General features: G+C 46.7%; 1 protein-coding gene across 16 annotated transcripts in view; it reads right to left on the bottom strand.

Moving 5' to 3' along the window:
- Positions 1-22,967, bottom strand: part of RIMBP2 (RIMS binding protein 2) — a 185,706-nt gene that overhangs the window by 88,612 nt on the left and 74,127 nt on the right. For 12 of the 16 annotated variants that reach the window (XM_081842203.1, XM_081842218.1, XM_081842204.1 and 9 more), the window contains exon 1: positions 3,211-3,315. The gene's annotated coding sequence lies outside the window, so the exon portion shown is untranslated. Of the gene's footprint in view, positions 1-3,210; positions 3,334-9,458; positions 9,549-22,967 lie in introns of those variants that run through there. The other 4 variants (XM_081842214.1, XM_081842215.1, XM_081842210.1 and 1 more) reach the window with 1 other exon arrangement.

Below are 22,967 nucleotides of genomic sequence, written 5' to 3'. Positions count from 1 at the left end.
GCTAGTGATTTTGGGGCTGGAAATGTGAGCTTCACAGACTTAAAAATAGGAGCCTCAATTCAAGTCAGGACCAGGGCCATTTCAGTCTTGAGTCCAGCTCACAATGGGGTTTCTCTGTCTGCCTGTCAGCAACACAGCACTTGAAAAGGAGGTTGCTGGACAGGCCTGTGCTGACTCAGTCCTGAGCACACGGTGACAGTGTCAGACGGTGCTCTTGAGCATGCTCCAGAGCCCCATTAACTCTTGGGATCCTGCAATTTGGGTTAAAAGGTAAAGGTAAAGGACCCCTGACAGTTAAGTCCAGTCGCAGACGACTCTGGGGTTGCGGCACTCATCTCGCTTTATAGACCGAGGGAGATGGCGTTTGATCACAGACAGTTTTTCTGGGTTATGTGGCCAGCATGACTGAGCCGCTTCTGGCACAACGGGACACTGAAACCAGAGCAGCGCACAGAAACGCTGTTTACCTTCCCGCCGGAGCGGTACCTATTTATCTACTTGCACTTTGATGTGCTTTCAAACTGCTAGTTTGGCAGGAGCAGGGACCAAGCAACGGGAGCTCACCCTGTCACGGGATGTGGTCTAAACCACTGAGCCCCTTGGGCTTGCCATGACCTTCTGATTGGCAAGCCCAAGGGGCTCAGTGGTTTAGACCACAGCGCCAGCTGCAATTTGGGTTAATAAATCACAAAACCATGGAGTTGGAAGTGACCCACACTGGAATGCAGGAATCACAGCTAAAGAATTTGTGATAGACAGCCATTCAAATGCTGTTTGGAGGAGCACCCACTATCTTCTGAGGGAGTCCACTCCACTGTTGGAGACGGGCACTCCTCGTCTGTTCCACAGCCTCCCTTAGGAAGGTGTCCGTGAGGGCTCAGGCTCTAATAATAATAATAATAATAATAATAATTTATTATTTATACCCCACGGATCTGGCTGGGTTTCCCCAGCCACTCTGGGCGGCTTCCAACAGAATATTAAAATACAATAGTCTATTAAACATTAAAAGCTTCCCTAAACAGGGCTGCCTTCAGATGTCTTCTAAAAGTCTGGTAGTTGTTGTTCTCTTTGACATCTGGTGGGAGGGTGTTCCACAGGGCGGGTGCCACTACCGAGAAGGCCCTCTGCCTGGTTCCCTGTAACTTGGCTTCTCGCAGCGAAGGAACTGCCAGAAGGCCCTCAGCACTGGGCAGAACGATGGGGGTGGAGATGCTCCTTCAGGTATACTGGACCGAGGCCGTTTAGGGCTTTAAAGGTCAGCACCAACACTTTGAATTGTGCTCGGAAACATACTGGGAGCCAGTGTAGGTCTTTCAAGACTGCTGTTACAGGCCCTGGTGGTCTGGGAGGTCCTTCTGGGAGTTCTTGTCCAGTCTCCCCAGCACAACAGCCTCTCTATCTTCTGCAGTCATCTCTGAGCCCAGACCTGGCTCCCCATCTGGCGCCCCTGCAGACTTCAAGTTCTGTCCACATTGCTGCTGGATGCAAGAATCACGACAGCATCACAGTCTCCGAAGGGTGAGTTACAGCATTTGTCTCTCTTTCCACATTGCCCCATCCCAGTCGTCTCCAAAGTGTGTGTTCTTGCTCCAGGCGACAAGACGGCTTTGTTGAGGAAGCTGATCTCTGTGGTGGGAAAGGAATCTGCCCCGGGAACAGGTTTATTTTTAAAAGTTCCAATATTTATAAAAGCCTACCGTCGACATTAACGGAGACTCAGATGGCTTTTTGAATGTCATTGCCTTGTTTCAGAAAGATAACTGGAACGCAGGGAGGGAAGCGACCCAAATTTAATTCTGCGCTAGATGTGGCGATCAAAGGGGCTTGTCGCCTCGCTCAGCCGAAGCCACATCCACGGCACAGAAGAGTCAGGGCGGATAGGCGGCTGGAGCACATTGGGCAGAAAGGAAGAGAGGGGGGGGGGGAAAGGAGATCCATTTCCTTTGAGATGTTATATTTAACTTTCTGGAGCGTTGTGTCAGCACATTTCAGCCCTGGCTCTTCTGCAAAGCTAATACATCCCGATATAATGAAAGGGAGAATTAAAACTGCTCCGCTTCAGTGCAGGGCTGCTTTTTTATATTCAAAGGAGGAAAATGAAGACCACTTTCCTGGGTAGGCTACTACATGATGTAGGCAGCGAACCCATTGAAACAAACTCGATTTTGTTTGCATTTTAATGAGAAACAGTGTAATTCGCACTTCTCGAACCAATACGCGAACCGAAACCACATTTGCTATGAGTCCTGTAGGATGTGCTGATCAGAACACCCAGAGATTCTCAGGGTGGTGTATTGTCTAGGATTAACTGTTGTCATCAAGATGCTTAATTTGTTGCTGCTATTGGTGTTTGTTTGGGGTTTTTTGGGGGTATTTTTTATTATTATGAGACCTTATTATGATTTATGTGTGGATTGTTTAATTTTATTGTACACTTCTTGAGATGTTTTTTATTTAATGCTCACAGCTACTTTTGTTGTATATATTTTTTGTAATTATGTAAATCTTTTTAAGAATGTAAGCTGCCTTGAGCATGGCTTAACTATGGGAAGGTGGCATACAAATAAACGACAGTAATTGGTGATGAAAACCAGATTTTGTGATGCAATTCTCCAAGCGCACAGTGCATACAGGAAGTGCATATATCAGAGGAAACTGTGTAGAATATAGGATTCTGTGAAGAGGGTGTGCAGCCAGATCTACGACTGTTAATGTATTTTATTTTAGCCATCAATTTCAAAGGTCTCAAAGAGAAGACAGCAGAGTCGACTAGTTTGTATGTCAGGCATAGGCAAACTCGGCCCTCCAGATGTTTTGGGACTACAACTCCCATGATCCCTAGCTAACAGGACCAGTGGTCAGGGATGATGGGAACTGTAGTCCCAAAACATCTGGCGGGCTGAGTTTGCCTATGCCTGGTGTATGTAGTTTGCTTGACACTAGCACAAACTAAGGAGATTGCATAGAGAGTATGCAAAATGGAGGTGAAAGGGCAGCTGTGACAGCAGCAGCCTGCAGATCAACGGGATCTTCCTCCTATTTGAATGTTCAAACATTTCAAGGTTGCAGTGCCAAGCTGGGCCTTGCCATATGTTGCAAACAATTCAGCCCTTTGCTGAGCATCTTCCTTGCGATGACAATGACACCACTTACATTCAAGGGACCAGAGAGCTCCACATACAGTCTCTCAGCTTTCTTTCTACATACCTTTAGGACCTGCTCTAAGTTCTCCAGTTTGGCTCGGAGCTGGTGCTTCTCCTTCACAGCCAAATCACGTTCTTTGGTCACTGTGGCGAGGGTTTCTCTAAGCTGAACATAGTCTGTTTTCACCTAAACAAGAGCAGAGGAAAAACTGAGACAGAACAAATTGCATTTCCGCAGGTGCCATCAATGTGAAAGAAGAACCACATGATTGACAACTGTCAATTAGAATAGAATTAGAATAGAAAATTAGAGATTTGGGGAGCTTCCTGGTCTTCCATAACACCTCAGCAGTGCCACAGGCTGATAGCATCCATGCCATGCCACATTGAGGCAGTAATTGATGCAAAGGGGCCCAAACCAAGTACTGAATACATATGCCTGCTTCTACTTCTCAGTGGTCCAATACTGCTCTATTTGCAATCCTTGTTTTGCTGATCTCATTTAATATTTTAATTTTCTGAGATTGTTAATTTGGGGTTTTCATCAGCTGTACGCCATGATCATCACAATTATAACAAATAAAGGCTTGACATATCTCGCTTTGCATGTCATGAGTCTATCTCATATATTAGCTCCACCTTTTAAGTTGAATTGCTGAAATAACTGAACTTTTCCACAAATATTCTAACTTTCCGAGTTTCACCTGCGTGTGCAATTTTATGTGCCAGAAGACTGCCCTTTATTGGAAGCACCTTATATTTAAAGGGTTTTGTGTTCCAAATCTAGCTTAAAGATAAAGAACTCAAAGAAGCGGGGAGAGGGGGCTTGAAGTTACCACCAGAACGGTAGACTGAGAAGGCACACAAAGGTTGCTCGGTCACAGTCTTCACCACTGAAGTGAGATGTATGCCACGGAAGCTCACAGAAGCCAGAGGAATTTCAGAGTATGGTTTCCAGTGGCGAGAAGTGGTTGTCTTAGTGAACAAGTGCATGCATTGACCCTAGAGGCAACATTTCCATTAACCACTCTGACACCTAATTTCTAGAAGCTCCAAAGATGGAAGCGAAACTCTGAAGAATGACAAATCCCAGCAACTCGCACTACAAATCGGAACAAGTCGTCTCCAAAAGGCAAATAAGCAGGATAAAGTGGGAATAGTCATTCATCCTGGGACAGACACTGGAAAATAGGACTGCCCAGTGGGGCTTGCTAGGGTGGAACAAAGGGAGGCCAACAGTAGGTGGCGCCAGAGCCAATGACAGGCAGAGCTAACTCATTCTAGTTTTGCACAAACACAAGACTAATCTCTGCTGGGGTCTGTAGGATGAAACTGACAGGTACAGTAGTAGCATCCCAGGGTCTGGCTTTAAGTAAGAAGGAAGACAAGGGAGGTGGGGGGCTGAGGGTAGACTGAGCTTGGTGGGGCAGTGTGGTGATCACACAGGGTCCCCGGACGTTTCACGGTCTATTGATCCCTGTGCCACCACTTTATTTCTCACTGCCACCACCCAAGCCCTACTTGGTACAATAGTCCAGTCATGGTTAAATTGGAACATAAACTTCTGTTTATTTATTGCAGTTTAACAAGCCTGTGGTTTCATAAACGGTATCGGTCAATTACAATCATGGGGTGCCTATTCAGACCTATAACTTCCGCTACCTGCTCTCACTCACTAAACCACCTCTCAGATATTTACTCGTCTTCCTAGCTCCTAACTGTTCCTGACTCAGCTTATTTCTCTACACTAACCAGGGACGCGGACTTATAAAAAATATTGGGGGGGCCCGGGAAAGCTCATGAATAATAAATAAGCTCATGAATATGCAAATAAAGTGGCGCCGCCTCCTCGTGAGCGAATAGGGGAGAGCGTGCTGCGCCTATTAATCAGCTCCAAAGGAAATTGGGTGGAGCTTTTGCTCGGGAGGGAGGGCAGGAGGCATGCAGCCCGCCCCTCCCTGTGCATTTTGGGCTGGGGGAGGGGCGGCGATGGCGCTCTGCTGGAGGGGCGCCGGAGATTATTGGGGGGGCGGAGCCCCCCCAAACGAATTTTTGAGGGGGCTCGGGCCCCCTCAAGCCCCATGGAGTCGGCGCCTATGACACTAACTCAACCTACCCACAGACTCTATCCCAATTCACTCCCACTCCAACCAACCACCCAACTCCCAATGAACTCTCCCCTTCGCCCCTCCCAGAGCTGGTTTTATAGTCCCTCTGACTCCACCCCCCTGGGTTCTGATTGGGTAACCTGCTTAACTATTTCACCTCCAGCACTCTCACATGTTAACTTCACAGGCAGTGCCCCATTTGCCCTAATAAGATAGCCTCATCTGGTGCTGCCGCCAGCAAACAAGACTTGCTGGAGCAAAACCAGTAGCTGCTCCAGAGCTAGAGCTCAGCATTTGGGGGTTCCTTCACTCGGAAACTTGGGTTTTTAATTTATGTGTTTGGCAAAGCAGGTAGAGAGGTGCCCAGGTGTGCTGGGTGTTGCTTAAACACTGCCCCCTGGCAACAGAACCTCATTTTCTCCTTCCCTCTAGATTTTTGCCTTGAGCTGGGTGCACAAGCAGCAGCTGATTTGGTTTGCCCCGTCCCAAATGTGCTCATGGAATCTGTCAATCCCATTTGTTTCATGCTTATGCAAGTGGATCTAATGATCGCCTCTGCAAGCTGCTGTCTCAGGAACATATGGGCCATACATGAAATGAAAATTGTGTCGGAACAGCGAAGCCCCCCCCCCCTCCTTCCCCAACTCCAGTGGCAGCAAAAGACGGCTGACCTAGTTTGAAGAACTGCTAGATACAGCCCTCCTGATTCTTATAGAAGACTTTGCTCCAAGAACAAATTATAAAGCGGTAGCCAAACTAGCCTGTGACCCCCAAACACAAAGATGGTCCTGTGGCAACTTAAAGAGCACAAGATTTAGTATGACACTAAATCACAACCAAATCTGTAGGTCTTTTGTTTGTTTGCTTTTGGGTAATTTCTCTTTCAATGATTCATGATGCCCAGAAAAATATTTGCACAGTTCAGCTGCAGTTGCCTAAGAGCATATCCACATCACCACCATCCCATTCCCACATGCCAGGTGTGGGAAACCTCTGCCCCTCCTGATGTTGATGAACCACAACTCCCATCCAAGCCTGGCTAACAAGCAGGGAGTTGTAGCTCAGCAACATCATGAGAGCCAAAAGTTTCCCACTCCTGCTATAGGCTAACAGCAGACTCATTCCCTGGCTGTGGATTCCTGATGTAGCCAAACTGGTACCACTTGTGCGAAACAGGGAGAGATGAGGAGGACTGGGAGGACTCAAAGATTTGCATAATTACATCCTGCCCCATACACACACACACACACACACACACACACACACACACACACACACAGTGGTAACTCGGGTTAAGTACTTAATTTGTTCTGGAGGTCCATTCTTAACCTGAAACTGTTCTTAACCTGAAGCACCACTTTAGCTAATGGGGCCTCCCGCTGCCGCCATGCCGCTGCCGCGCGATTTCTGTTCTCATCCTGAAGCAAAGTTCTTAACCCGAGGTATTATTTCTGGGTTAGCGGAGTCTGTAACCTGAAGCGTATGTAACCCGAGGTACCACTGTATACACCCCCCCTTTAGAACAAATAGGGATTGATCCAACGGAATTTCCCTCTCAAATAATGCATGGAGTGGGGCCCCTGGACACTGGCCCCACCCATATCTCCCCACCTATGCTCTTGGCCTTTGTGCTTTCAGCTGAACATATTTGGAATCACCCTTCAGATGTATGCGCTACACAAATAAACAAAAAAATGAATGGGCAGTTTCCTCCCTATTTCAGCTTTATTATAGGTTTCCTGTTATAATAGATCTGCTTCCTCCCTTTTAAACATGGGGGGGAGACCCTTGACATAGCTCATTAAGGACCAGCAAATTATTCCACACAGCTTCCCACACCTCTCCTCGCTCTACCCAGCCTTATTCTGAATACTGATTATTTCCAGGCTGACTTAAGAAGAGAGAGTTTATCTGGCACGCAGGCATGCGCGCACATTTCTGAGCATCTGTAATTAAGAGACCTGCTAATGAATTTCCCTCTCTTAATCACAGCTACCGGCGAACAGATTATGAAACGTGGCTCAGGAACGTTGCTGTGAACATGTGCTACAAAACATCTCCCTTTATTTCCTAGCCCCTCCTGAGAGGCTACAAAATGAAAGAATGGACAGAGAGAGAGAAAAGGAAACAAGTAATTCCAGGCTTAAAACCCATTTACATTCTACATTTAAAGCAATATCATGGAACTTTAAACAGAAGAATTACCGTATTTTTTGCTGTATAAGACTCACTTTTTCCCTCTTAAAAAGTAAGGGGAAATGTGTGTGCGTCTTATGGGGCGAATGCAGGCTGCGCAGCTATCCCAGAAGCCAGAACAGCAAGAGGGATTGCTGCTTTCACTGCACAGCGATCCCTCTTGCTGTTCTGGCGTCTGAGATTCAGAATATTTTTTTTCTTGTTTTCCTCCTCCAAAAACTAGGTGCGTCTTGTGGTCTGGTGCGTCTTATAGAGCGAAAAATACGGTAGTTTACTCTGCCTGTCTCTACCTATGTTTGGCCTCACAGCCCTACAAGTTGCAATGGGCACGACCACCTAATGTATGTTTCGCTCCAAGCAAAGAGGCTTAAAAAGACATTTCCCCCAGGACTTCTAGCAAATAATGAGTCTCATCCGAGGCATCTGTTAGCCACTGTATTGTATTTTATATCCTTTTGTTGTATTACTGGTGCACGTTGCACTTTTGCCCTATTTATTTGCAGGTTGCTTTTAATAAGCAAGCTGATCCTCTGAATACTGTCCAAGCAGGCCTGGCTCTCTCAGATGGTGAGGTGAGCACCTTTGCCTCAGGCATCAGATTAGGAAGAACAGTGGATCAGTCCCCTGCTCAAGCCCCCAGGATTACACCCACGGGGAGGGGAGGGGAAACAGTTAAAACAGCCTTCAGTCAACAGAATAGAGTGGGTCATAGAATCATAGAACCTCTGCTTAAACACCTCCAAAGGAAAAAATCCTTAAATATTTATCTCAAGTGTCCAAAGGCACATCTCTGGCTTACAATGAAGATGCTAGACACAATTCGGTGTGTGTGTGTGTGTGGGGAAATTCCATGGCTTTGGGGCTGCCCCAGAGACTGCCCTATCCAAGGCCACCATTCCCCAAACCTCTTGAGGGTGGTGGAACTATCAAGGAAGCCCCCAAAGCCCATTATATACCACCCTGAGACCCGCAGGTATAGGCCAGTATATATAAATTTAAAATTAAAGTGAAAGCTGGACCGTAAAGAAGGCTGATCACCGAAGAATGGATGCTTTTGAATTATGGTGCTGCAGGAGAATCTTGAGAGTCCCATGGACTGCAAGAAGATCAAACCTATCCATTCTAAAGGAAATCAGCCCTGAGTGCTCACTGGAAGGACAGATCCTGAAGCTGAGGCTCCAATACTTTGGCCACCTCATGAGATGAGAAGACTCCCTGGAAAAGACCCTGATGTTGGGAAAGATGGAGGGCACAAGGAGAAGGGGACGACAGAGATGGCTGGATAGTGTTCGCGAAGCTACCAGCATGAGTTTGACCAAACTGCGGGAGGCAGTGGAAGACAGGAGTGCCTGGCGTGCTCTGGTCCATGGGGTCACGAAGAGTCGGACACGACTAAACGACTAAACAACAACATATAAATTTAATAAATAAAATAAAATTTTAGCACTCGAGAAAGTCTGTAGGGACCAATAACCGTAGGGAGAAAGGTGTTATGCCATTTATTATGGTAATGCTTTCAAGAAGCATTTGCTGCTGGTGCAAAGCAGCACCTGTGGCCAGTTCTCCCACAATGCCTTGCTCTGAGGAAGGACTCTGGGCAGCCTAGAAGTGTGTGTACTGCTGTCGCTAATGCAGCAGGAAAACTACTCAAAACTCAGAGCTTGGCAGCCAGTGGCGTAGCGTGGGTTGTCAGCACCCGGGGCAAGGCAAGTAATTTGCGCCCCCTAACCTGTGGATTTGCGCCCCCTAACCCGTGGATTTGCGCCCCCTAACCCGTGGATTTGCCCTAACCCCAGATGTTGCGCCCGGTGCGGCTGGCCCCCCCTGCACCCCCCCCACGCTACGCCACTGTTGGCAGCAGAGCAGTGGGGAGGTCGGTGCACCTGAAAAAGATGGCAGCAGCAGAAGGTCCACACACTTCATCCATAGCATTGTGCTTCCAGCAGATCATTGGCCCAAAGACCAATGAACCCCCCAAACAGTTTTGGCCACTGTACTGAGAACTTACCTGGTCATACTGAAGTGCCTTGTGAGATACGCTGGCATACTGGAGCCTCAAGCAGTTCTTTCCATGCACGACATTGTTCAGTTCATTTTTCTAGAAGAAAAAGAGAAGAGAGAGACTAAAGCACAAGGCGGCATCTTCATTCTCAGCGACTTCAATCAACCATCAGAATGTGCCTCGGCTGACCATGTTGGGCACTCCAGGGTGCTGCCTTGTTGTGAGTCACACCAGTGGTCCAACACCCAGCTCAGTATGGCCAGCACCGAAGCTCTCCAGGATTTCAGACTCTCCCAGCCCCACCTGGAGATGTGGGGGTTAAACCTGGAACATTCTGCAAGCAAGGCAGATGCTCTGGCACTGAACTATGGCTCTTCCCCCAGTTGTGGGGATTGTACTTGGGGCTCATAACCCAGGAAGGCAGCCCTAAACTTCCACTGCCTTACGGGACATCTTAGGGAGAAGAAAAGGCTAAGGTGTAGATTCTACACCAATCCAGGTCCCCGATCAAGGATTCTGAGTTCAATCATTCTGGAAATTGTTGCTAAACCACCTGAATTACATCTAGCTTATCTACTCCAGGACATTGACTCTTATAGAACATTACAGGTTGCCAGATTCCTGATTTCAGTTCTTTCATATAAAAGACTTCATGGAATGTTGCATGACTATTAAAAATCTAGTAAACTCTATGCACCATCTTTATCTTCAAGGCCATAATACGGTACATCTAGAGATTGTAAGTAATGTGAAGGAGATTATGCGTTGAAATATTTTAGTTGATGTTTTAGATTGTAAAATGCTATTTTATTTGTTGATTTGTTTTACCTTGTGGGCTTATAGCCGAATAAAGTATTATCTATCTATCTATCTATCTATCTATCTATCTATCTATCTATCTACACCAATCCAGAAGAGTCCCTAAGACAGTTGGTTGGTGCCTTGTACGCCTCCTTCCGGCAACTCTCCTGCAGCTAAGCTGGAGCCAAGCGTATTGCTCTGCTTTGCTTTGGGCCACATCAGCAAGGCTGTGAGGAAGGTCTTGTCATCTAGGCAGCCCAGGACCTCCATACACCGTACCCAGACTTGTGGCTCAGAGAGGTTACCATATTTTTCGCCCTACAGGACGCACTTTTTCCCCTCCAAAAATGAAGGGGAAATCTGGGTGCGTCCTATGGGGCGAATGCAGGCTTTCGCTGAAGCTTGGAGAGCGAGAGGGGTCGGTGTGCACCAACTCCTCTCGCTCTCCAGGCTTCAGGAACACATCCACAGCCTAGGCAGCCCTGCGGGAGTTCCTGCAGGGCTGTCTAGGCTGCAGATAGCAGCCTGCTGCCCGGCGCGAAGAGCGTCCTGAAGCAGAGTGCCCCTCGCGCCGGGCAGACATCCGCAGCATGGGGAGCCCTGCAGGAGTTCCCCACAGGGCTCCCCATGCTGCGGATAGCAGCCTGCTGCCCGGTGCGAAGAGCGCCCTGAAGCAGAGCGCCCCTCGCGCCGGGCAGACATCCGCAGCGTGGGGAGCCCTGCAGGAGTTCCCCGCAGGGCTCCCCATGCTGCGGATAGCAGCCTGCCGACCGGGGCAAAGAGCGCCCTGAAGCAGAGCGCCCCTCGCGCCGGGCAGACATCCGCAGTGTGGGGAGCCCTGCAGGAGTTCCCCGCAGGGCTCCCCATGCTGCGGATAGCAGCCTGCTGCCCGGCGTGAGGGGCACCCTGAAGCAGAGCGCCCCTCGCGCCGGTCAGACATCCACAGCGTGGGGAGCCCTGCAGAAGTTCCCTGCAGGGCTCCCCACACTGCAGATAGCAGCATGCCAACTGGCGGGCAGGGCGCCCTGAAGCAGAGCGCCCCGCGCGCCGGGCAGACATCGGCCAGCCCCACAAGCTCGGTGGACAGCAGGAAGGCGCAGCGCCGCCATCCCACTGTTCCACGACCTGGTTCGGTTTCCCCGACCTGGTTTGGGGGGGGGGAATAAAGGAAAAATATTTTCCTTTATTCCCCCCCCAAAAAAACTAGGTGCGTCCTATGGGATGGAGCGTCCTATGGGACGAAAAATACGGTACTTTGGTGCTGCTAATGCAGCGGTTTGACTTCACCCCCAGAAGTGCACTCCATTGTTTTTTGAGACAGATGGGTGCCAACAACAACTTTGGGAAGGGAGCAAGCTGGAAACACACAAGGATGGGGTAATAGGGAGCTGTCTTATGCACAATGCTCTGGATGTGGCTGGACCAAGTAGAGAAGAGCTTCTGCTTCTGGCAAAGCATAGGCTGTTTACACACCATACTTTTTAGGCACATGACTTTCCCAAAGGGATCCTGGGAACTGTCATTTGTTACGGGTACTGGGAACTGGGAAGGGGGTAAACTACAACTTCCAGGATTCCTTGGGGGAAGCTGAGTGCTTTAAATGTGTAGCGTGCGTGCAGCCACAGCATCTGGGTCACAAGAATGAATTGTTCCCTCCTGTTCCTCACTAGTCTGACCACATCTGTTGCACTGTGTTCAGTTCTGGGTACCACCTCTTAAGAAAAACCACATGCCACAGCCATCAAGTTCAGGGTCAGAGTTGTGCAGGAGTTACAGTGTTGGACCCGGACCTGGGAGACCAGTGTTCAAATCATGAACTCATCAAGCTCACTGAGTGACTGTGGGCCAGTCACACCTTAACCTACTTTACAGGGTTGTTGTGAGAACACGGTGGGGAGGGGAGAACGATGTGCTTCACTTTGAGCTCCTTAGAGGAAAGGTGGACTACAAATGAAATTATTATTGTTGTTGTTGTTGTTGTTGTTGTTGTTGTTGTTGTTGTTGTTGTTGTTGTTATTTCTATCCTGCCCATCTGGCTGGGTTTCCCCAGCCACTCTGGGTGGCTTTCAACAGAACATTAAAAACAGAATAAAACTTAAAATATTAAAAACTTCCCTAAACAGGGCTGCCTTCAGATGTCTTCTAAAAGTCAGATAGTTGTTTATTTCCTTGACATCTGACGGGAGGGCGTTCCACAGGGCGGGCGCCACTACCGATAAGGCCCTCTGCCTGGTTTCCTGTAACCTAACTTCTCGCAGTGAGGGAACTGCCAGAAGGCCCTCAAAGCTGGACCTCAGTGTCTGGGCTGAACAATGGGGGTGGAGACGCCCCTTCAGGTATACTGGGCCAAGGCTGTTTAGGGCTTTAAAGGTCAGCACTTAGATCGCTGACCACTGAGCTGATGGGATCTGGGAATCTTATAACACCTGGAGAATTACAGATTCCTCACTCTTGCCACCTGCCTCTCTGCACAGTTGGATGGGTGTTTGAAACTCAAATTTATCAGTTAAATTAAAAAAAGGGGGGGAAGCATCTTGTTAACTTGAAGGAGGTGCTTTCTGGCCTTTAACATGGCTTTATTTATTTATTTGGTGCCCCTATCTTGGAGCTAGGGGTCAGCGCTGCCTGCTGTATTTCTGAGAAGTTAATTATCCCTCACTCTTTCCACACAGGCAGTGACACAGTCAAATGAGGTCCACCATTTAACCTATTCAAAACCAATTTCTTCCCTGCCCCAGCAGCTGCTGATGAAGGCAAAGGAGGCTGGAGAGAGATTAATAAGTCATGAAACCAGCCACTATTAGCCACGGGACACAACCCTTTGAAAAGAGAAACACTTCTGAAATATTATCAGACGTATTTAGAGAGAGAGAGAGAGAGAGAGAGAGAGAGAGAGAGATTGAGAAGCAGGCAAATGGTCTTCCAGGCTTCTAGAATGTTTCAGTTATCATCAGCTCATCAGTTACTATGTGCCTTCACTGGCTCACCATTCAGTAAATATGCAATCAAAACCTTCAATCCATTTGATAAACAGAGATAAATGCAAGAAACATAGAGGGGCTTAATTTGAAAAGAAAACCCCACACAGACAATAAGGCCATGTTCAGGAACCATGGGGGGCTTACGTCTTAGTATCAACAAGATTAAAAGCACAACAAGAAAAACCAACCAGCTCAGTCAGTTTTCTTGTTAACATTCTGATCTGGCAGTTTGTTTTACATCACCTTAAGACATGGAGATTCTATCTCAGCAGAAACACAAATTTTGCATGTGCCTTTAGAATCCTAGAAATGCTTGTTCTCCCATATCCAGAATATTTTTGGAATATCCCCCACAGCCATTCTCTAAATAATTGTTAGCTAAGCAAAATTTTTAAAAACAGACAGACAGACAAACTTTCCCTGCAAAGTGAATGCAAGCATTTTGAGTGAAGACTGCAACAGAAACACAAGAGGCTGAAGAACATGCCCCCCCCCTCACTCCCCCCAAAAGTCCATATATTTTAATTGACAACTCTTTGGCATCTATAAGATCAGATAAGAAACCCCCTTCCTCTTCTGGTTCAGCGTCCCACTTTAATAGGAAGTCAGGCTGCTGAACAGCTTTAACACGCTTGCAATCTGTAAAACCCTGTAGGAGAAATATGAGCTCACTTGAGAAGAAAATAAATGCCTAAAATAAAATAAAAGTTACCTTACAGATCATTTGCATCTTTGCAGAAAGAAAGCCAGAATCTCTTCCACGGTTTGAAATAAATGAAACATTTTCAATATATATTAAGTGTGTCTGTGTGTGTGTGTGTGTGTGTGTTTCAATGCGTACAAGGCCAACAGATAAACAAAAACAAAAAAACCCCCACAATTGGGAGATGGCTCCAGTAGATTTAACGCAATCTGACACCACTGTCTGTGCAGCAAGGTTCTACATTGCCTGGAGTTAAGCATCTGTTGTCCTGCATTCGTTAGCGCATGCATCAATTTTTTTGCATCTGAAAACAAAAGCCCTGCCCTTCTGGAATGTAAAATTATGCAGTTAGGGTGGGATGGGAGAAAGAGAGAGAAACGTGTTGGACTTTTTGTGAGTTATTGTCTTTCTCTGCACTGCCCAGTAATGTGTTCCCATTTTCTCACCAGGATTACTCAGAGTAGGTTGAAGGACCTACAAAATTGGATGCAGTCTACCTGCCATGTATCACAGTCTGTTGGATGCCTCAGAATGCCCCAAGCCCAACCCTTTTGTCAGCAGCACTAGGCAGGCAACAAATCAAAATCAAACAAGTCCAGGGGCTAAGAAAGCCCCTTGATGGGTTGCGTTTTGGCTTGAGAGTCACAAACTGTACTGGCCTGGCCTTGACGTAATTCAAGAAGCTAAGCACAGGAAACGAGAGAGATTGAGAAATGCTTGGATAGACTTTAAAATAGCAATTTGACTGGCTGCTACTGGCAAGTCAGAGTACATCCAGAAGAAAACATGGAGATACTACTACTGATCCAGATTACAGGGTTGCTGCAAAGAGTTCTGAAATAATACTTGCCAAGATTTTCACCCAAGCTCAGTCGGTACAGCATGAGACTCCTAACCTTGGGGTCATGGGTTCGAGCCCTGCGTTGGGCAAAAGATTCCTGCACTGCGGGGGGCTAGGCTAGATAATTCTCGTGGTCCTTCCCAATGCTATCATTCTATTATCTCTTCTATGACTCAGAGATGGGGAACCTGAGATGCCCAGAAGTTGCAGGCCTCATAATTGGCCTTGGGCTGGTGGAATCCAACAATATCTGGATTGCCACAGGATTATCCAGCCCATTGTTATAAGTAAAAAAACCCCTGCTCCTTTCCCCTTATGGGGTACCCAAGAACCCATATAGAGTCCTTTTGTAGGTTCTCTATTGGTAGGAGAAAATAACAAAGACCATAGCTGTCAACCTTCCCTTTTTTGGCAGGAAATTCCCTTATTCCAGCGCCATTTCCCACTGCTTCCAGCTGCTATCCGGGATTGTTAGATATCCCGTAGACTGTCCCCGGGACAGGTGAGGCTGCTGATCCTTATTTTCAAGGCTGCTGATCCCTTATTTTCAAATCTGAAAGTTGACAGCTATGACAGAGACCAACCAGAGAATATTGAGAAGCAAAGCAGCTAGTAAGCCTGATCTTTATTAACTGTAGCAACAGGGTGCCCCCTTCACACGCAGGAGATGGAGGACCTCAAACAAAGGTGTGTCCGCCCTTATATAGACATTTTAAATTGCCCGCCCTGGGGTCCAGGACCACCCCCAGGTTGTATATATGCGTAAATGAACCACATATCCTAAAGACAACACGGTCTCCACTGTGCCTCATTCCAAAGGAAACACAAACCCTGGGGAAGTGCCTGGAACCACTGGAATATCGTACTACTTGGAGATTGGGGTGCCGTGCCACAATATTCATGAATGGAGAAGTGTTTAGTAACAAGAGTTGCTAGAGCACGAGAATCTTAATCTCAGGGTTTGTGGGTTCAGGTCCCACGTTGGGCAAAAGATTCAAGCATTGCAGGGGCTAGATGACCCCCGTGGCTCAACTCTTCCAGCTCTACAATCGTATGTTTCTATTATCCTACCTATGGGATGTGGGTGGCGCTGTGGGTTAAACCACAGAGCCTAGGACTTGCCGATCAGAAGGTTGGCGGTTTGAATCCCCACGACGGGGTGAGCTCCCGTTGCTCAGTCCCTGCTCCTGCCAACCTAGCAGTTGGAAAGCACGTCAAAGTGCAAGTAGATAAATAGGTACTGCTCCTGCGGGAAGGTAAACGGTGTTTCCATGTGCTGCTCTGGTTCACCAGAAGCGGCTTAGTCATGCTGGCCACATGACCCGGAAGCTGTACGCCGACTCCCTCGGCCAATAAAGCGAGATGAGCGCCGCAACCCCAGAGTTGGTCACGACTGAACCTAATGGTCAGGGGCCCCTTTACCTTTACCTTTATTATTCTACCTGCGGTCTGACTCTGAAGTGCTATAGCGCAGACATGGGTTCACCTCTGTGGTAATAACTAGGGGCTGGTTTATGAACTCCTGTATTTAAAAACAAAATCTGTGCATCGGTGAGGTCTGGTTTACAATTTGAACTTTAGTGCTGACATAGTTGAAGGTGCGGTTTGGAAAGGTGGGAGGGGGAGAAAGAGTGAACTGTGGGTCAAGCTACAAAAGGGCAAGGAGCTGGTGACATTTAAAAGCCTCTGCTGTTAACAGCCAAGTGAGAAGTCAGCTAAGCCACACAGCAGGGTTTCCCCCACCACCACCTTAGTGGAGAAACCATCTGCATTTTAAATAAGCTCACTTCCATAATTAGGGTTTCTTTTTAAGATGCAAATGAAAACATGTCCTAATAAAAGATGATCAACAAAAGGGTGGCTGGGGCTCCTTCCTAGCCTAAAAGCACAACATCAGATAATATACAGGGCATAAAAATAGCAGCCACGGAAATCAATAAAGAGCCCACCCAAACCATGGGGCTGTTTCTCTGTAATCAGGAATTGATTCCCGCAATCAGATATGTGGCGATTAAAAAGCGCACTCAAGAGAAAGAACAACAAAAACCTGCAACCATTTCAAACTCCTTGTTGGTTCACCTATTCAAGGCTGCATCTCTTTAAATCACATCCTGAGACAGGCAGATGTTAGCACTGAGGTAGCCAAAGCAATGTTCTCCAGATGTGATTCCCACCACCATCAGCCGGTGGTTAAGGATTGATGGGGTAAGGATGGGAAGCATCATGCAGACTACCCTGGCACTAACACCTGCTTGTGTCAGGATGTGGTCAGTGCCAGATTTACGTATAAGCTAAACAAGCGATAGCTTAGGGCCCCACTCTCTTGGGGGCCCCCAAAAAATTAAAGGAAAAAAAAACTGGATGCACATTTCCAAAATATAAGATAACAAACAAATAAAATAAAACCTACATACAGCAACAGTGTTTTGAGTTGTGTAGGCTCCTATGATGTAAGTAATGGGCCCCACCTGCTAGCCTGCTCTCTAAAATATCACTGGTTTACTCATTTCTATATCAATTACTTTGATAAAATACACATTTTGTTATGTGCAAATGGCTTTAGATACTTATTAGGTCCATAAATGACCATATAGCATATATTCAACACAAAAAAACGGCGACAATTTGTTGTTGACAAAGGACAGCTGGGCATATAAAGGGCCCCATTGCCTTCAGTAGCTTAGGGCCTCAGGAAACCTAAATCCGGCCTGGGATGTGATTCAAGAGCCGTAGCCTTGAAACATGTGAACACGTGTTAACATATATTTGAAGGGCATGGTCCCTGTGTTAGCATGTGATCCAAGAGGCACTATCCCAGGATCTCCAAGACAAAACCACAGAACTTTCTAGGGTCCCCTCTCTGATTACTTACCACTATCTTGTGTCCAACCTCACAAGGCTGTTGCAAAAAGAGCAGGAAAAATGCTCTTTTTGCAGTGAGGTAGAAGCAGTGAGGATACAGTCTACTTGGTTCTCAATTCAGTCCAGAAGGGAGAATTCTAGAAAGAGGAGACTCCCAAGCCAGCAACAAGGGGTGAGGTAATCCACTGGGTCTGTTATACGGATTGGAATAGGAGTGGGATTGTTAAGAGAGAGCCCCTCATTCAGGAACCAAAGTATTAAGCTGTGGAGAAAGAAGCTGTGGTGTGTCAAAGGAATTAACCTGAAATACCTGCCATAACGAAAAGACCTAGAGAGAGGTAACAGAAACTGAAGTGGAACAACTGACTTTGGGGTAATGGTAGTTTAAGGAAAGCTGTGCATATAATACTGTGATTAAAATCTATAGCATCTTCATATTTAGTTCTAAGCTAACTTCTACCTGAAAGAATGCATCTCCTGACCCAGCTTTGTTTCACTGACCTCTTTTTGTAAATAAAAGCTCTTTGCTTGATCTGCCTGAGACTCCCTGAATCGAAGTTTCCTTCACACAAGACCCCCCACAAGAAAGCCTGTGGTAAATTGTAGAAATTTGTTCAACTGGCGTACTGTGCAGTAGGTCCACTATATTGAATTGGGGGCAGTTAATGGGGTGAGTCTGCTACACATGCCCCCGGGACCAGTGCTATTTATCTAGAAAAAGAGAACTCACCACTATAGGTAAAGGGACCCTAAAGGGGGCAGTTAGTGGGGTGAGTCTGCTACACATGCCCCCGGGACCAGTGCTATTTATCTAGAAAAAGAGAACTCACCACTAAAGGTAAAGGGACCCCTGACCATTAGGTCCAGTCGTGACCGACTCTGGGGTTGTGGCGCTTCCGGGTCATGTGGCCAGCATGACTAAGCTGCTTCTGGTGAACCAGAGCAGCACACGGAAACACCGTTTACCTTCCTGCTGGAGTGGTACCTATTTATCTACTTGCACTTTGACGTGCTTTCGAACTGCTAGGTTGGCAGAAGGAACTCACCACAAACACCTTTTTTCTCTTATGGTGGGACTGGCACCCACTGGAAAGGTGCCAACTGGAAAGGACTGAATTCCAGCAAGTTCCGGCTGAAAAACAGCCCTGCTCAGGACTGGTCTAGAAACAACCACATAAGCAAAGACTACCATGCCATTCAAGGCAACATGCAAAGTAAGCCACAGAGAGACTGGAGATTAATAATAATAATACTAATAATAATAATAATAATAATAATAATTACTAATGAATAAATTTCTATGCTGCCCTCCACCCAAGGATCACAGAGTGCTTTACAATAAAAAAACTCAAAACTACATATCGTAATGAATGTGCTGGAAGGGCAAGCTCCAAGAAATATCAAGAAAAGCAGAAAGGGTTTGGTGTCTGGATCCTTATCCATGACAAACAGATTTTGGTGTGCTCTAAGGAGATCTTTAATAATCACATCCAGCTACATTTTCAACCTCCCCCCCCCCCCTATTTTGCTCTGCTCCTCCCATCTCCTCCCTCAGGTACTGGGTTCCTGCTCAGGACAAACCATCTAAACATCAACTTAAATGGTAGTTAGCAGACCCCCACCCCACCCAACACCAGTTTAGCAAACAATGATAAGCTCAATTTCCAAGAGAAGCTAAGAAGCTTGAATGGTAAATATTCCCTATGGATTTTGAGCTAAGGCAACCATGTATATTAAAATCAATGTTTGTGTGTAGGGCATTAGGAAGATGGGACATGGTGAAATTTCACCAGACACCCCATGCATATCTTTCAAGGCTTTTCTGATGTTCACAATGTCTGGAAACTTGCATTTGTGTTGGTGGTGCTATCAGGGACAGGGAATGTATGGCCCTCCAGATTTTGTTGGACTCCACTTCCCATCAGCCCCAACAAGCATGGGTCAGGGATGATGGGAGTTATAGCCCAACAACACTTGAAGGGCCACCATTCCCCACCACAAAGTAGGATTAATGAAAGCTGAGGGTTATAGAGAAGCAAGCTTCCTACCAGATTCTTGCATTTAGTGGCAATCTCAGTGGAGTTACAAAACAGCAGCCATAAATTTAACGCATCGTACCTTTGCACAGTGCAAGGAACTGAGAGCAGCAGGGACCTAGTGGGAATTCACTTTTGGATAATTAAAGTACAGTAGCAGAAGATTAAATTTGTGCAGCCTATTTTTTAAAAAAATGACTGCTCAAAAGCTCTCATGCTTTTATATTTAATTTGCTCAGCACCATATGTTCTGTCGATACTTAGAGAATCTCTTCCTCTCTCATATCTTACCCCCACCTCTCTTCTTAATTTCATGAAATCAAGGATGGTGGACAACAGAAAAAGAGCAGAGGAGTCATTAAAAGGGAGACTCTTTCAAAAGGTGCATCCCGTGATAGGGGTCTGCATACCAGGGATTTGAACTGACCACAGGTTTGGTTTCGGATCCCTATTTGGCGCTTTGGAAAATGATCTGCCTTATTCCAAGACACTCCATACATTGCTTGAGGATTCATTCAAGTCTACATCATTCCTCACCCACCCCATTCAGAAACTATAAACCGCTTTGAGTAGATGATTAATCGCATCTGCTTCACCTTGTGACACCCTGTATACACCCTGCTTCACCTCTGACAAACAAAAAAACAAACACCCAAGGGGCACCCCCTTCACCTTGGGATTTGGGGTGCCTCTAAATCTGATGCACACGACTGCATCTCCTCCAACAGCATTTCATAAATTAAAATAGGGGGATTCTTGTGCAGTTGGCAACACATCTCCCCACAAGCATCACCTTCAGCACTTCCACAGTGGGGAGGCATATGTCGTTTTGTGGTTTGCCTCAGGTGTCAAAATGTATTGGGCCGGCCCTGCTTTTCTGACTTATACCTCCTTAAGTTAAGTGCCAGATTTACATATAAGCTAAACAAGCTATAGCTTAGGGCTCCAGTCTCTTGACACGCCCCACCCCCAATTTAAAGGAATACACTTGAACTGTGTATTACTTCTGAATAAAGATGCTTGGGCTTAGACTATTATCTTCTTAGAGACCTAAGAGAAGGAGCTGGGTTCTGGGGAAATTTGGCATCTGTGCAGTGCCGCGTTTACGTGTAAGCTAAAAAACAAAACAAAACTGGATGTACATTTCCAAAATATAAGATAACAAACAAATAAAACAAAACCTGCATACAGCAACAGTGTTTGGTGTTGTGTAGGCTCCTATGATGTAAGTAATGGGCCCTGCCTGCTAGCCTGTTCCCTAAAATATCACTGGTTTGCTCATTTCTATATATAGGGTGCCTACATTCTGCATGGACTGGTTACATGGCAACATGTGCAAATGGCTTTAGATACCTATTAGGTCCATAGATTACCATATAGCATATATTCAACACAAAAAACAGCAACAATTTGTTGTTGACAAAGAGCAGCTGGACATATAAAGGGCCCTATTACGGTACCTTCAGTAGCTTAGGGCCTCATCAAACCTAAATCCGGCCCTGCTTAAGTAACTGCTTGTTGATATGTAGATTGAACAGCAAACAGTCACTCTGGCAAAACTGTAGATTTGCCACCCCGTGCCAGATACTCACAGAGAAGCAGTGGCGTAGTGTGGGGGTGCAGGGGGGGCCGGCCACACCGGGCGCAACATCTGGGGGTTAGGGTTAGGGGGCGCAAATCCACAGGTTAGGGGGCGCAAATCCATGGGTTAGGGGGCGCAAATTACTTGCCTTGCCCCGCGTGCTGACAACCCACGCTACGCCACTGCAGAGAAGCCCTGGGCACTAAAAGTGTCTTCACTCAACTTACAGCTCCCCCCCTCTGCCCCTCTCCAGTTCCAAATGGCAAAAATGCTGTTTTCCATGCATGCCCCAAAATATGCCGACTGGCAGCAACTCTCCAAGGTTTCAGACAAGGATCCTACCTGGATATAACGGGGATTGAACCCAGGGCCATCACAATACAGAGCAGATGCTCCAGCACTGATCCACAGCCCTTCCCCAAGAGACTAATCCCTTCTCATTACTCTGTCCCAGCTCCTTACTCTGAGCATCTCATCACTCAGGCACAAACTGAGCCAGTGGTGGGTCAACGATCACATCGTAGCGTCACACCTGCACCCTGGCAAAGAAGCAAGATGATGTATACACAAACATGGGAAAAGGTTGAGAGAGTTGGGTATGTTTAGCCTGGAAAAGAGGAGACAGAGAGGAGCTAGGATAGTCTTCTTCAAATATCTCAAGGGCTGTCACATGGAAGAGGGAGTGAGCTTGTTTTCTCCTGCTCTGGAGGGTAGAACACAAACCAACGGATTCAAGTTACAAGAAAAGAGATTCCAACTAAATATCAGGAAGAGATTTCTGACAGTCTTCTTCTTCTTTGGCGATCACTCGTAGCCGAGTAAGATTGTCTTCCATAAACACGGTTTTAACAATGAGTCTGTAAATGACTGTGGAGGCCAATTCTGGATCCACACGTCCTTCCACAGTGGGGACATTGGTTTCCGGGTGGGAGTTGATCACGGTGTGGATTTGCCAAGCGTGCCTTCCTCTTAGCACATTTCTCCCTTGCATCCTGAGTTCGAGTGTCTTCAAAGCCCATGACACCTTTGATAAAGGCTGTTCTCCAACTGGAGCGCTCGCAGGCCAGTGTTTCCCAGTTGTCAGTGTTTATACTACATTTTTAAAGATTTGCCTTGAGAGAGTCTTTAAACCTCTTTTGTTGACCACTTGCATTACGCTTTCCATTTTTAAGTATGGAATAGAGTAGTTGCTTTGGAAGACGATCATCAGGCATCAGCACAACATAACCAGTCCAACAAAGTTGATGTTGAAGAATCATTGCTTCAACACTGCCGATCTTTGCTTCTTCCAGTACACTGATGGACTCTCCTTCCTTGGAGGTTTTTAAGCAGAGGTTGGATGGCCACCTGTCATGGCTGCTTTAGCTGAGATTCCTGCATTGCAGAGGGTTGGACTAGATGACCCTTGGAGTCCCTCCCAACTCTACAATTCTATGATTCTATTGACCAATCCCAAGGCATGGAACTTCAACTTCCCCCATCACAAAGTCCTTACCAATGATAAGTGATGGGCACTTTTAAAGTTAAGGAAATAGCAACCACTTGATGAAAAACACATTACATGTCACCACATAAAAGCCTGGAGCTTGGAGAAGGGTGGGAAGTGGGAGGGGTGGTTCATTTCATTTTAAAGACAAAGAAAGCATTGCCTTCCCCGGGTGTTAAAAACCAAAGCAAAACACAACCTTCTCAGGGACTCTCAGCCACTA

This window comes from Podarcis erhardii (assembly GCF_964252035.2).
Source record: "Podarcis erhardii genome assembly, chromosome: 15".
NCBI classification, from domain to species: Eukaryota; Metazoa; Chordata; class Lepidosauria; order Squamata; family Lacertidae; genus Podarcis; species Podarcis erhardii.
Note: the sequence above shows the minus strand (reverse complement) of the source record. Positions and strands in the feature narration are given on the sequence as shown.